Source organism: Salvelinus sp. IW2-2015, linkage group LG34 (genome assembly GCF_002910315.2).
Source record: "Salvelinus sp. IW2-2015 linkage group LG34, ASM291031v2, whole genome shotgun sequence".
NCBI lineage: Eukaryota > Metazoa > Chordata > Actinopteri > Salmoniformes > Salmonidae > Salvelinus > Salvelinus sp. IW2-2015.
In genome coordinates, this window is record NC_036873.1 from 4645063 (window position 1) to 4659544 (window position 14482).

Sequence of the window (14482 nt, forward strand, 5' to 3'; positions counted from 1 at the left end):
GTGGAGAGGACGATGGTCCTCATGCCTCAGGACTACCTGGCTTGATGACTCCTTGCTGTCCCCAGTCCACCTGGCCGTGCTGCTGCTCCAGTTTCAACTGTTCTGCCTGCGGCTATGGAACCTTGACCTGTTCACCGGACGTGCTACCTGTCCCAGACCTGCTGTTTTCAACTCTCTAGAGACAGCAGGAGCGGTAGAGATACTTTAATGATCGGCTATGAAAAGCCAACTGACATTTACTCCTGAGGTGCTGACCTGTTGTACGCTCGACAACCACCGTGATTATTATTATTTGACCCTGCTGGTCATCTATGAACATTTGAACATCTTGGCCATGTTCTGTTATAATCTCCACCCGGCACAGCCAGAAGAGGACTGGCCACCCTTCATAGCCTGGTTCCTCTCTAGGTTTCTTCATAGGTTCTGGCCTTTCTAGGGAGTTTTTCCTAGCCACCGTGCTTCTATACCTGCGTTGCTTGATGTTTGGGGTTTTAGGCTGGGTTTCTGTACAGCACTTTGAGATATCAGCTGATGTAAGAAGGGCTTTATAAATACATTTGATTTGATTTGATCTCTTCCAGCTGTCTCTCCAGGGACTGGCTGTACTGCTCTCTCCTGATGAGTTCCTCCTTCATGCCGTTCAGCTCCATCCGCAGATCCTGGTTTGCCTCTTTAACCTGCCGTACAGCACAGCACAACTGTTGTATCTGTGCTGTTAGCTGGATGCAGGCCTGTGGGTCAGGTTTGGTCTGTTTGCTGGAGATGCTGGAGATGCTGGAGAAGGCCTTTTCATTAAAGACTGTGTGGTCTCCCTGTTATATCTGTTCCTATGTCCATACTGGTGTAGCACTTAGAATTAACAAAGTATGGGCATGCAGTCTAAGTGATATGCTGCTGTGGATTTTGGAATGATCGTGGACTACAGGAAAAGGCAGGCCGAACAGGCCCCCATTAACATCGAAAAATAGTTGGAAAATATATGGCAAATAGAAATCCGAAATGGATGATGTTGAGAGATAGATGGGAGGGGTTGAATGGAGCTGAAGGGTGGGACTAATAACAAGATAAACAATGTAAAACATACGGGATCTGTAAAATGTATATCGGTTTGGAACTTTTGTGAAATAGCACAGTTACAAATAGAAATCAAACTGGATGGACATTAGAAATAGAGGAAGGACTAAGAACAAACAAGAGAGAACTATTGTAAAGTAGACTGTGTCTGTAAAATGTGTATAAGATGTATAAATTGAAGGTAAAAGCAGAAGTGTTTATTAGTTTACTCCAATTGGGGGATCAGTGGTAGGGTTTGCAGGGAATAATAATAAAGGTATATTCTTTAAAAAAGTATGAATGTCTATATAGGTATGTGTATGTATATATGTATGCATGCGTGTATGGATATATATATTTACCCAAAAAATATGGGGGATTGGAAATGATGCAGACAATTACATTGATGGAAGCAACATTCTTTCCGCAATATTAAGCTCATCCAAAAATAAATAAATAATAATAAATAAAACATTGACTGGGCTATAGTGGAGCGGGTCGAGAGTTTCAAGTTCCTTGGTGTCCACATCACCAACGAACTATCATGGTCCAAACATACCAAGACAGTCGTGAAGAGGGCACGACAAAACCTTTTCCCCCTCAGGAGACTGAAAAGATTTGGCATGGGTCCTCAGATCCTCAAAAGGTTCTACAGCTGCACCATTGAGAGCATCACCGCCTGGTATGGCAACTGCTCGGCATCTGACCGTAAGACGTTACAGAGGGTAGTGCGAACGGCCCAGTACATCACTGGTGCCAAGCTCCCTGCTATCCAGGACCTACTGTAATAGGCGGTGTCAGAGGAAAGCCCATAAAATTGTCAGAGACTCTAGTCAAGTTACAGACTGTTTTCTCTGCTACCGCACGGCAAGCGGTACCGGAGTGCCAAGTCTAGGACCAAAAGGCTCCTCAACAACTTCTACCCCCAAGCCATAAGACTGCTGAACAATTCATAAAATCGCCACCGAACAATTTACGTTGACCCCCCCCTTTTGTACACTGCTGCTACTCACTGTTTGTTACCTATGCACAGTCACTTCGCCCCCCACCTAGATGTACAGACTACCTCAACTAGCCTGTACCCCTGCACACTGACTCAGTACCGGTGGCCCCTGTATATAGCCTCATTATTGTTATTCTTATTGTGTTACTTTTTATTATTACTTTTTACTTTAGTCTACTTAGTAAATATTTTCTTCTTCTTGAACTGCACTGTTGGTTAAGGGCTTGTAAGTAAGCATTTCACTGTAAAGTCTACACTTGTTGTATTCGGCACGTGACAAATAAAGTTTGATTTGATTTATAGTATATGTTTTGTATTCGAGTCAATTATTCAGCACCTGGGATTGAGAGAATCATTGCTGAGTGGCAAAGTTCAATAAAATGAGTGGTAATGAAAACAGTAGACCTGAAACCAATAACCACAATATCCATACACCTGCAAGAATCCCCTTCCCAGACTGAATGGTTGGATGGCTTAATAAAAACCTAACCCTCAGGGTCGAAACTGCAAAATAGAACCGCGGGAGCATTCAACAGTGTGTGGTTATCTTTCTTACTGTAATGAAAATATAAACCTTGGACCAAAGGGATGGTGATGGTCACTGCATTGTCTCTGATTTCCTCCTCTCCCATTGGTTAACGGACTTTGGCCTGGCTACCCCACAGCACAGCATCAGCAATATATCTAATGAATGGCAGTCTGTACGACAACATGGGAATTAGCCCAGACTGGTGTCCAACAATAGCCGACTGAATGGTCAATTGAGCCTAAATAGAGAGATGGACAGAAGCACGGGCACGCACTCACACGCATGCGCACTCACACACACACACACACACTGATCCACATCAATTATTGGCCATTCCATTATGCCACAGCATGGAGACGCACTGAGCCTGTTACACCCATCTGGGAGTTTATCTAGCATCCTATTGGATGTCGTCTTAAGCATCTCAGTAAATGGAGTGTGTAATATGGCAGTGTGTTGGAGTGTGTTATAGTGGAGGTTTTTGGTCGGTAGACTGGACTGGCATTATCATGTCCATGCATTGTATACTGAGAGATTCCGTGGAATTTAATCGTGTAGACTAGATGGAGTTAAGCCAATCAAACGAATGAGGATACAAGGGAGGAGTGGGCTGACTCCCCACACATCTGATCTATGACTTATTATCCTCCTCCAATTAGTCAGATACATTTCCCTCACTAACTTTAAACATCAGCTTTCTGAGCAGCTAACCGATCGCTGCAGCTGCACATAGTCCATCTGTAAACAGCCCACCCAATCTACCTACCTCATCCCCATATTGTTTGTATTTACTGTTCTGCTCTTTTGCACAGCAGTATCACTACTTGCACATCATCATCTGCTCATCTATCACTCCAGTGTTAATCTGCTAAATTGTAATTACTTCGCTACTATGGCCTATTTATTGCCTTACCTCCTCACGCCATTTGCACACACTGTATATACACTTTTTTCTATTGTGTTATTGACTGTACGCTTGTTTATTCCATGTGTAACTCTGTGTTGTTGTCTGTGTCGCACTGCTTTGCTTTATCTTGACCAGGTCGCAGTTGTAAATGAGAACTTGTTCTCAACTAGCTTACCTGGTTAAATAAAGGTTAAATATATCTATATTTTTTAAGGGTTATTCCATAACATGCTGATATTAAAAACATTATACTGCAATAGATAACAATTAAGTTTCTGTGTCTGTGTGTGTGTAAGTTTGTCTCTGTCTCAGCGTGTGTCTCAGTGCGTATGTGGCCCTAGGCAGGGTGTTATGTCTGCTTGTGATTCCTGACACGCATCCGCTGCGATGCCTTAAGTGTGGCTGAGAGATTCTTATCCCTAGAGCTACCTCTTCTCTTTATCCCTTCTTTTCTTTCCCTCTCTCACCTCTTTAGTTTTCTCATCACACTCTCCGCCTTTAGGGGAGAGAAGGAGAGAGGGAGATGAAGAGAGCAAAAGAGAGAGAGAAAGAGGAAAAGAGAGAGAGAGAGAGAGAGAGAATGATAAAGAATGGATAGGATATACAGTATATCAGCAGGATAGGCCCCTTTATGCCTTAGGAATGGTACAATGAGACATGGCAACCCACTGCCTGTACAATGGGCCAGTAAACTGGTCCCTAACAGGTCCTTCTGGCCCAAAGCCAGATCCTCTGATCTTCCCATCCTACATCAGACTTGAATTTTTCATCGGTTGTCGATGCCCAGAGAATAAAACAGAGAATCAGCTATTTACGGCCTGATATTTCTGTTGTTAATCACTAACAAAGAGCTTGTTTCATGTCCAAATACAGTGGGGATAACAAGTATTTGATACACTGCCGATTTTGTAGGTTTTCCTACTTACAAAGCATGTAGAGGTCTGTAATTTTTTATCATAGGTACACTTCAACTGTGAGAGACGGAATCTAAAATAAAATTCCAGAAAATGACATTGTATGATTTTTAAGTAATTAATTTCATTTTATTGCATGACATAAGTATTTGATCACCTACCAACCAGTAAGAATTCCGGCTCTCACAGACCTGTTAGTTTTTCTTTAAGAAGCCCTCCTGTTCTCCACTCATTACCTGTATTAAATGCACCTGTTTGAACTCGTTACCTGTATAAAAGACACCTGTCCACACACTCAATCAAACAGACTCCAACCTCTCCACAATGGCCAAGACCAGAGAGCTGTGTAAGGACATCAGGGATAAAAATGTAGACCTGCACAAGGATGAATATGTATGAACTTTCCATTTGTAAGTCGCTCTGGATAAGAGCGTCAGCTAAATGACTTAAATGTAAATGTAAAGGCTGGGATGGGCTACAGAGCAATAGGCACGCAGCTTGGTTAGAAGGCAACAACTGTTGGCGCAATTATTGAAAATGGAAGAAGTTCAAGATGACGTCAATCACCCTCGGTCTGGGGCTCCATGCAAGATCTCACCTCGTGAGGCATCAATGATCATGGGAAGGTGAGGGATCAGCCAGAACTACACGGCTGGACCTGGTCAATGACCTGAAGAGAGCTGGGACAACAGTCTCAGAGAAAACCATTAGTAACACACAACACCGTCATGGATTAAAATCCTGCAGCGCACGCAAGGTCCCCCTGCTCAAGCCAGTGCATGTCCAGGCCCGTCTGAAGTTTGCCAATAGCCATCTGGATGATCCAGAGGAGGATGAGGGAGAAGGTCATGTGGTCTGATGAAACAAAATAGAGCTTTTTGGTCTAAACTCCACTCGCCGTGTTTGGAGGAAGAAGAAGGATGAGTACAACCCAAGAACACCATCCCAACCGTGAAGCATGGAGGTGGAAACATCATTCTTTGGGGATGCTTTTCTGCAAAGGGGACAGGACGACTGCACCGTATTGAGGGGAGGATGGATGGGGTCATGTATCGCGAGATCTTGGCCAACAACCTCCTTCCCTCAGTAAGAGCATTGAAGATGGGTCGTGGCTGGGTCTTCCAGCATGACAACGACCCGAAACACACAGCCAGGGCAACTAAGGAGTGGCTCCGTAAGAAGCATCTCAAGGTCCTGGAGTGGCCTAGCCAGTCTCCAGACCTGAACCCAATAGAACATCTTTGGAGGGAGCTGAAAGTCCGTATTGCCAGCGACAGCCCGAAACCTGAAGGATCTGGAGAAGGTCTGTATGGGGAGTGGGCCAAAATCATTTCATTTAATCTGAGACTTTCTTTCCCCTTTAGGGACTCTTGCCTGATTTTTGAGCGTAAGGTAATAGTCTCTCTGCTTCCTTAATGTGTTCTGCTGTTAGACGGGTCATGGATTTAGCCTTGTGCCATTCTCCCTATAGCAATAACCTGATGTTATTATGGAGTCGGGCAAAATGTCATTTCACCTTGATAGAATGTCGACACATAGCTAAATCAAATCAAATCAAATCAAATGTTTATAGTCACATACACATGGTTAGCAGATGTTAATGCGAGTGTAGCGAAATGCTTGTGCTTCTAGTTCCGACAATGCAGTAATAACCAACAAGTAATCTAACCTAACAATTCCACAACTACTACTTACACACACACACAAGTGTAAAGGGATAAAGAATATGTACATAAAGATATATGAATGAGTGGTGGTACAGAACGGCATGGCAGATGCAGTAGATGGTATAGAGTACGGTATATACATATGAGATGAGTACTGTAGGGTATGTAAACATAAAGTGGCATAGTTTAAAGTGGCTAGTGGTACATGTATTACATAAAGATGGCAAGATGCAGTAGATGATATAGAGTACAGTATATACATATGAGATGGGTAATGTAGGGTATGTAAACATTATATTAAGTGGCATTGTTTAAAGTGGCTAGTGGTACATTTTTACATAATTTCCATCAATTCCCATTTTTAAAGTGGCTGGAGTTGAGTCAGTATGTTGGCAGCGGCCGCTAATGTTAGTGGTGGCTGTTTAACAGTCTGATGGCCTTGAGATAGAAGCTGTTTTTCAGTCTCTCGGTCCCTGCTTTGATGCACCTGTACTGACCTCGCCTTCTGGATGATAGCGGGGTGAACAGGAGTGGCTTGGGTGGTTGTGTCCTTGATGATCTTTATGGCCTTCCTGTGACATCGGGTGGTGTAGGTGTCCTGGAGGGCAGGTAGTTTGCCCCTGGTGATGCGTTCTGCAGACCTCACTACCCTCTGGAGAGCCTTACGGTTGTGGGCGGAGCAGTTGCCGTACCAGGCGGTGATACAGCCCGACAGATGCTTCTCGATTGTGCATCTGTAGAAGTTTGTGAGTGCTTTTGGTGACAAGCCGAATTTCTTCAGCCTCCTGAGGTTGAAGAGGCGCTGCTGCGCCTTCTTCACAACGCTGTCTGTGTGGGTGGACCAATTCAGTTTGTCCGTGATGTGTACACCGAGGAACTTAAAACTTTCCACCTTCTCCAACTACTGACCCGTCGATGTGGAGGGGGTGCTCCCTCTGCTGTTTCCTGAAGTCCACAATCATCTCCTTTGTTTGTGACGTTGAGTGTGAGGTTATTTTCCTGAACACACTCCGAGGGCCCTCACCTCCTCCCTGTAGGCCGTCTCGTCGTTGTTGGTAATCAAGAACCACTGTAGTGTCATCCGCAAACTTGATGATGAGTTGGAGGCGTGCATGGCCACGCGTCGTGGGTGACAGGGAGTACAGGAGAGGGCTCAGAACGCACCCTTGTGGGGCCCCAGTGTTGAGGATCAGCGGGGTGGAGATGTTGTTACCTACCCTCACCACCTGGGGGCGGCCCGTCAGGAAGTCCAGGACCCAGTTGCACAGGGCGGGGTCGAGACCCAGGGTCTCGACTTGATGACGAGTTTGGAGGGTACTATGGTGTTAAATGCTGAGCTGTAATCGATGAACAGCATTCTCACATGGGTATTCCTCTTGTCCAGATGGGTTAGGGCAGTGTGCAGTGTGGTTGCGATTGCGTCGTCTGTGGACCTATTGGGTCGGTAAGCAAATTGGAGTGGGTCTAGGGTGTCCGGTAGGGTGGGAGTGATGGTCCTTGATAGTCTCTCAAAGCACTTCATGATGACGGAAGTGAGTGCTACGGGCGGTAGTCGTTTAGCTCAGTTACCTTAGCTTTCTTGGGAACAGGAACAATGGTGGCCTCTTGAAGCATGTGGGAACAGCAGACTGGGATAAGGATTGATTGAATATGTCCGTAAACACACCCCCAGCTGGTCTGCGCATGCTCTGAGGACGCGGCTGGGAATGCCGTCTGGGCCTGCAGCCTTGCGAGGTTAACACGTTTAAATGTTTTACTCACCTCGCTGCAGAAGGAGAGCCGCAGGTTTTGGTAGGGGGCGTGTCAGTGGCATGTATTGTCCTCAAAGCGGGCAAAAAAGTTGTTAGCCTGTCTGGGAGCAAGACATCCTGGTCCGCGACGGGGCTGGTTTCTTTTTGTAATCCGTGATTGACTGTAGACCCTGCCACATACCTCTTGTGTCTGAGCTGTTGAATTGCGACTCGATTTGTCTCTGTACTGGGACTGTAGCCTTTTGATCTGTGCTTATGCTTTTTTTGGCGAGTGTTCTGGAGCCGTAGATGCTGCGGAGAGAATAGCTCACTGTTTGTATTCGGTCATGCTTCCGGTCACCTTGCCCTGGTTAAAAGCAGTGGTTCGCGCTTTCAGTTTCACGCGAATGCTGGTCAATCCACGGTTTCTGGTTTGGGAATGTTTATCGTTGCTGTGGGTACGACATCGTCAATGCACTTCCTAATGAACTCGCTCACCGAATCAGCATATTCGTCAATATTGTTGTTGGACGCGATGCGGAACATATTCCAATCCGCGTGATCGAAGCAGTCTTTAAGCGTGGATTCAGATTGGTCGGACCAGCGTTGAACAGACCTGAGCGCGGGAGCTTGTTTGTTGAGTTTTGTTTGTAGGCTGGAATCAACAAAATGGAGTCGTGGTCAGCTTTTCCGAAAGGGGGGCGGGGGAGGCCTTATATGCGTCGCGAAATTAGTATAACAATGATCTAGGGTTTTTCCAGCCCTGGTAGCACAATCGATATGCTGATAGAATTTAGGGAGTTTTGTTTTTAGATTAGCCTTGTAAAATCCCCAGCTAGAATGCAGCCTCAGGGTGTGTGGTTCCAGTTTACAAAGAGTCAGATAAAGTTCGTTCAGGGCCAATCGTGTGTCTGCTTGGGGGGGAATATATACGGCTGTGATTATGATTGAAGAGAATTCCCTTGGTAGATAATGCGGTCGACATTTGATTGTGAGGAGTTCTAGATCAGGTGAACAGAATGACTTGAGTTCCTGTGTGTTGTTATGATGATCACACCACTTCTCGTTAATCATAAGGCATACCCCGCCGCCCTCTTCTTACCGGAAAGATGTTTGTTTCTGTCGGCGCGATGCATGAAGAAACCAGCTGGCTGCACCGACTCCGTTATCGTCCCTTGAGTTAGCCATGTTTCCGTGAAGCAGAGCACGTTGCAATCCCTGATGTCTCTCTGGAATGCTACCTGTGCTCGGATTTCATCAACCTATTGTCAAGAGCTGGACATTGGCGAGTAGTATGCTAGGAGTGGAGCGCGATGTGCCCGTCTCCGAACCTTGACCACGAGACCGCCTCGTTTGCCCCTTTTCGGCGTCACACAGGTTCGCCGGCTTTGATCAGATCCATTGTATTGGGTGGAAGGCAAAACACTGGATCCGTTTCGGGAAAGTCATTTCCTGGTAGGAACGATGATGAGTTGACGTTAATCGTATATTCAGTAGTTCCTCCGACTGTATGTAATGAAACTAAGATTACCTGGGGTACCGATGTAGAAATAACACAATAAAAACAAAAAATGCATATTTCCAAGGAACGCGAAGCGAGGCGGCCACTCTTTTCGGCGCCGGAAGTATTGACAGCTAGCTACATTACATCCTGTTCTACGCTAGCATATGGTGATATTATATGGAAGTTATCCCCCCCAAAAAATGTATGTACTACACCTGCTGACTTCCAAAGGATTAATCTAAATTTGAAAACTATAAAATGTGGGAGATTTCAAATGCTTGGGGATACCTTGCTATATTAAACATGTAGGATTTAGCTGTGGGAGTCTGTCAGTTCAATATGCATGACAGCATTATGTTCACGGTTACAGAGTGAGAACTATAGCCGTGAGTGGTGGTAGCGCCTCGCGTGTCTTTCTGACTATGGTATATGTACAGTATCGATGCATTAATAACAGTACAGCATACATGAGAGGTACTGTGATGTACCATACCTGTGGCGCGGCTAAAAGCATGTGGGAGGGAGGAATTAAACGTGGGATAGCAGGAAGCCTATATGGGTAATAAGAAGTGGCATTGACTCTGTGATGTTCCCTCTCTCTGTGTTTGACTCACGCACTCCGTGCAGGCAGGCAGCAGAGAATTAGGTCGCTTTAAAATACTATTTGTTTCAAATGCTTCGTTTCTCCCTCTGAAGATCTGACGTGCGACTTGAGAAAGTTAGATGCAGAGCGCTCAGAGCTCGTGGGAACTTCTCAACCTAGATTCTTTCAGATCATTTTTTTGGCGGGTGCTTTCAAATCTCAAGTATTTGATATTAATTGAATCATCTATGGTAACGGCATCTGCTGCTGTAAGGTCAATTTGAGGAGTTTTTTTTAGACAAAGTTCATGATTCTGAAATACTAGCAGAGAACATAAGCAACTCATTACCGACTTACAGAAATAGTCCCAAATATAAACTAACCTGCTAACAAGTCATTACAAAACATGAAACAAACAACTCAGTCATAAACTCAACATGAAACCGTACGGACTACACAGCTTAGCGACACAGGGACACACCAGGAGAGGAGGATGAGCGACAAAGCTAAGGCAGTGCCACTGCAGACTAATTATCTGCTCAGGGATTTTCATCTGCATCTTCAACAGGCTCTGGGAGAGAGAGAGGAGAGGAGGAGATGACAGGAGGAGGGGGAGGAGGGGACCTCCCATGAGACCAACCACCCCCACCCCTCCTCTCTTTCTAACCCCCTTCGTTTGTTGCTCACTCACGCCCACTCGAGCACTGAGGTATGAGGAGAGAAGTGATAGAATATCCCCCTCTCTTGTAGAGGAGGGAGGGTTATTGAGAGTTCCATATAGAAAAGCTCTGGGATAATTTAATTATGGAAATTCATAAGGTTGTGAGAGAAAGGTAGAGAGATAAAAAAAAAAGTGCCTTCAGAAAGTATTCATGCCCCATGACCACATTTTGTTGCCTTACAGTCTGAATTCAAAATGGATTCAATATATTTTTTTCCTCACACATCTACACACAATACTCCATAACGACAAAGTGAAAATATGTTTTTAGAAGTGTTTGCAAATTTATTGGCAATGAAATATAGAAATATCTCATTTACAAACAGTAACAGTCAAAACTTTGGACACAACTACTCATCCAGGGCTTTTCTTTATTTTTACTATAAGACATCAAAACTATGAAATAACACGTATGGAATCAAGTAGTAACCAAAAAAGTGTTTAACCTCTCTCGGGCACGTGAGACGGTAGCGTCCCACCTCTTCAACAGCCATTGAAACTGCTGGGCGCCAAATTCAAATACAGAAATACTCATTATAAAAATTCAGAAAACAAAATATATTTTACATAGGTTTAAAGATTAACTTCTTGTGAATCTAACCACGGTGTCAGATTTCAAAAATGCTTTACGGCGAAAGCATACCTTACGATTATTTGGGAACATAGCCAACTAGACAATAGCCAGCCAAGTAGAACAGTTACACATGTCAGAAATAGAGATAAAATTAATCCCTTACCTTTGATGATCTTCATATGGTTGCACTCAGCAGACATTCAATTACTCAATAAATGTTCCTTTTTGTTCGATAAAGTCTCTTTATATCCAAAAACCGCGCGTTTTCTTCAGTAATCCACAGGCTCAAACACAGTCAAAACAGGAAGACAAAAAAATCCTAATTGTATCCGTAAAGTTCATAGAAACATGTCAAACGATGTTTATATTCAATCCTCAGGTTGTTTTTAGCCTAAATAATCGATAATATTTCAACCGGACAATAACGTCGCCAATTTAAAAGGTAAACAAGAAAGGCACTCTCTTGGTCTCGCACATGAAAAGCTCTGTGACATTTTTCAGAATACAAGCCTGAAACAATTTCTAAAGACTGTTGACATCTAGTGGAAGGCATAGAAACTGCAATTTGAGTCCTAAGTCAATGGATACTGTAATGGCATTGAATAGAAAACTACAAAAACAAAAACAAAACTACTTCCTGAATGGATTTTTCTCAGGTTTTCACCTGCCAAATTGTTTCTGTTATACTCACAGACACTATTTTAACAGTTTGGAAACTTTAGAGTGTTTTCTATCCAAATCTACCAGTTATATGCATATCATATCTTCTGGGCCCGAGAAGCAGGCAGTTTAATTTGGGCATGCATTTCATCCAAAATTCCAAATGCCTTTTGTTTTTCAACAGGACAATGACCCAACACACCTCCAGGCTGTGTAAGGGCTATTTGATCAAGAAGGAGATTGATGAAGTTGTGCATCAGAGGACCTGACCTCAACCCAATTGAGATGGTGTTGGGATAAGTTGGACCGCAGAGTGAAGGAAAAGCAGCCAACAAGTGCTCAGCATATGTGGGAACTCCTTCAAGACTGTTGGAAAAGCCTTCCAGGTGAAGCTGGATGAGAGAATGCCAAGAGTGTGCAAAGCTGTCATTAAGGCATTGACTGACCTTCATGTCTTAAAGTAATGATGGACAGTCGTTTCTCTTTGCTTATTTGAGCTGTTCTTGCCATAATATGGACTTTTACCATATAGGGCTATCTTCTGTATACCACCCCTACCTTGTCACAACACAACTGATTGGCTCGAACGCATTAAGAAGGAAAGAAATTCCACAAATTAACTTTTAACAAGGCACACCTGTTAATTGAAATGCCTTCCAGGTGACTACAGTACCTCATGAAGCTTGTTGAGAGAATGCCAAGAGTGTGCAAAGAGTGGCTACTTTGAAGAATCTCAAATATAAAATATATTTTGATTTGTTAAACACTTTTTTGGTTACTACTTGATTCCATGTGTTATTTCATAGTTTTGATGTCTTCACTATTATTCTAGTAGAATAATAGAAAATTAGAAGTAGAAAACAGTCAAAATAAATAAAAACCCTTGAATGAGTAGGTGTGTCCAAACTTTTGACTGGTACTGTATGTATTCACACCCTGAATCACCTTTGGCAGCGATCACAGATGTAAGTATTTCTGGGTAAGTCTCTAAGAGCTTTACACACCTGGACACTTGTACAATATTTGCACATAATTTTTTTTTTATTCTTCAAGCGCTGTCGTTGGTTGTTGATCATTGCTAGACAAATATTTTCAAGTCTTGCCATAGATTTTAAAGCCAATTAAAGTCAACGTTTTAACTAGGTCACTCAGGAACATTCAATATCGTCTAGGTTAGCAACTCCATGGCCTTGTGTTTTAGGTTATTGTCCTGCTGGAAGGTGAATTTGTCCCCCAGTGTCTGTTGGAAAGCAGACTGATCCAGGGTTTCCTTTAGGAGTTTGCCTGTTCGTATCTCTATTCCATTTATCTCTATTCCATCTATTCCCCCCCCCCCCCAAAAAAAACATACTGTACCCATGACATGAAGCAGCCACCACTATGCTTGAAAATATAAAGAGTGGTACTCAGTGATGTGTTGTTTAGGATTTGCCCCAAACATAAAATAACACTTTTTATTCAGAGCATAAAGTTCATTTCATTGCCACATTTTTTTGCAGTTTTACTGTAGTGCCTCATTGCAAACAGGATACATGTTTTGAAATATTTTTATTCTGTACAGGTTTCCTTCTTTTCACTCTGTCAATTAGGTTAGTATTGTGGAGAAAATACAATGTTATTGATCCATCTTCAGTTTCCTCCAATCACAACCATTCAACTCTTTAACTGTTTTCAAGTCACCATTGGCCTCATAGTGAAGTCCCTGAGACGATTCCTTCCTCTCCGGGAACCGAGTTAGGGAGGAGCCTTGTATCTTCATTGGGACTCGGTGTATTGATACCCCATCCAGGGATATTCAATGTCTGCTTCTTTTTTTACCCATCTACCAATAAGTGTCCTTCTTTGCGAGGCATTGGAAAACCTCCCTGGTCTTTGTGGTTGAATCTGTGTTTGAAATGTCCTGCTCAACTGAGGGACCTTACAAATAAATAGTATGTGTGGGGTACAGAGAATAAGTACTCATTGAATACTTTGACTCAAGACATTTCAGCTTTTCATTTTTGTATTGATTATCACAAATTTCTAAAAACATAATCCCACTTTAACATTATGGGGTATTGTGTGTGGGCCAGTGACAATTTAATCCATTTTAAATTCAGGCCGTAACACAACAGAATGTGGAAAAAGTCAAGGGGTGTGAAGGCACTGTATATGCAGATGCCATGCTTAAGAAGAGGTGTGTCTGTGTGCATCCGTGCCAATGAGTGTGCGTGTGTGTATGCAAGTGTGTGTATGCAAGTGTGTGTACAGTATGTGTGTGTGTGTGCCATACCCTGTGATTTTCATGATGGATGAGTCTCAGAGTTGTGTAAAAGTAAGGACAGATCTGACCACATTAAAACACACACAGGAAGCTATTAGGTCTCCAGAGATCCTCAGGGATTTTCCTGCTAAGTAAATCACATACTGTACGGTACAGTACGGTACATCCATGAGCAAAGGGCCAAGGGGGATCTTACGTGTATAACTACATGATAATAATGTTCTCTGTGTTTTAACAAGGCCATTAACGTCAGGCCCAGAGTGAAAGTATTTTAGAAAGATGGCAATAGTTGTGTAAAATCAACATTGATAATCAATAAATTCCTAGAAAAGGGTTCTATGCCTGAATTAAATTTGCGTAAATAATTAGAAACA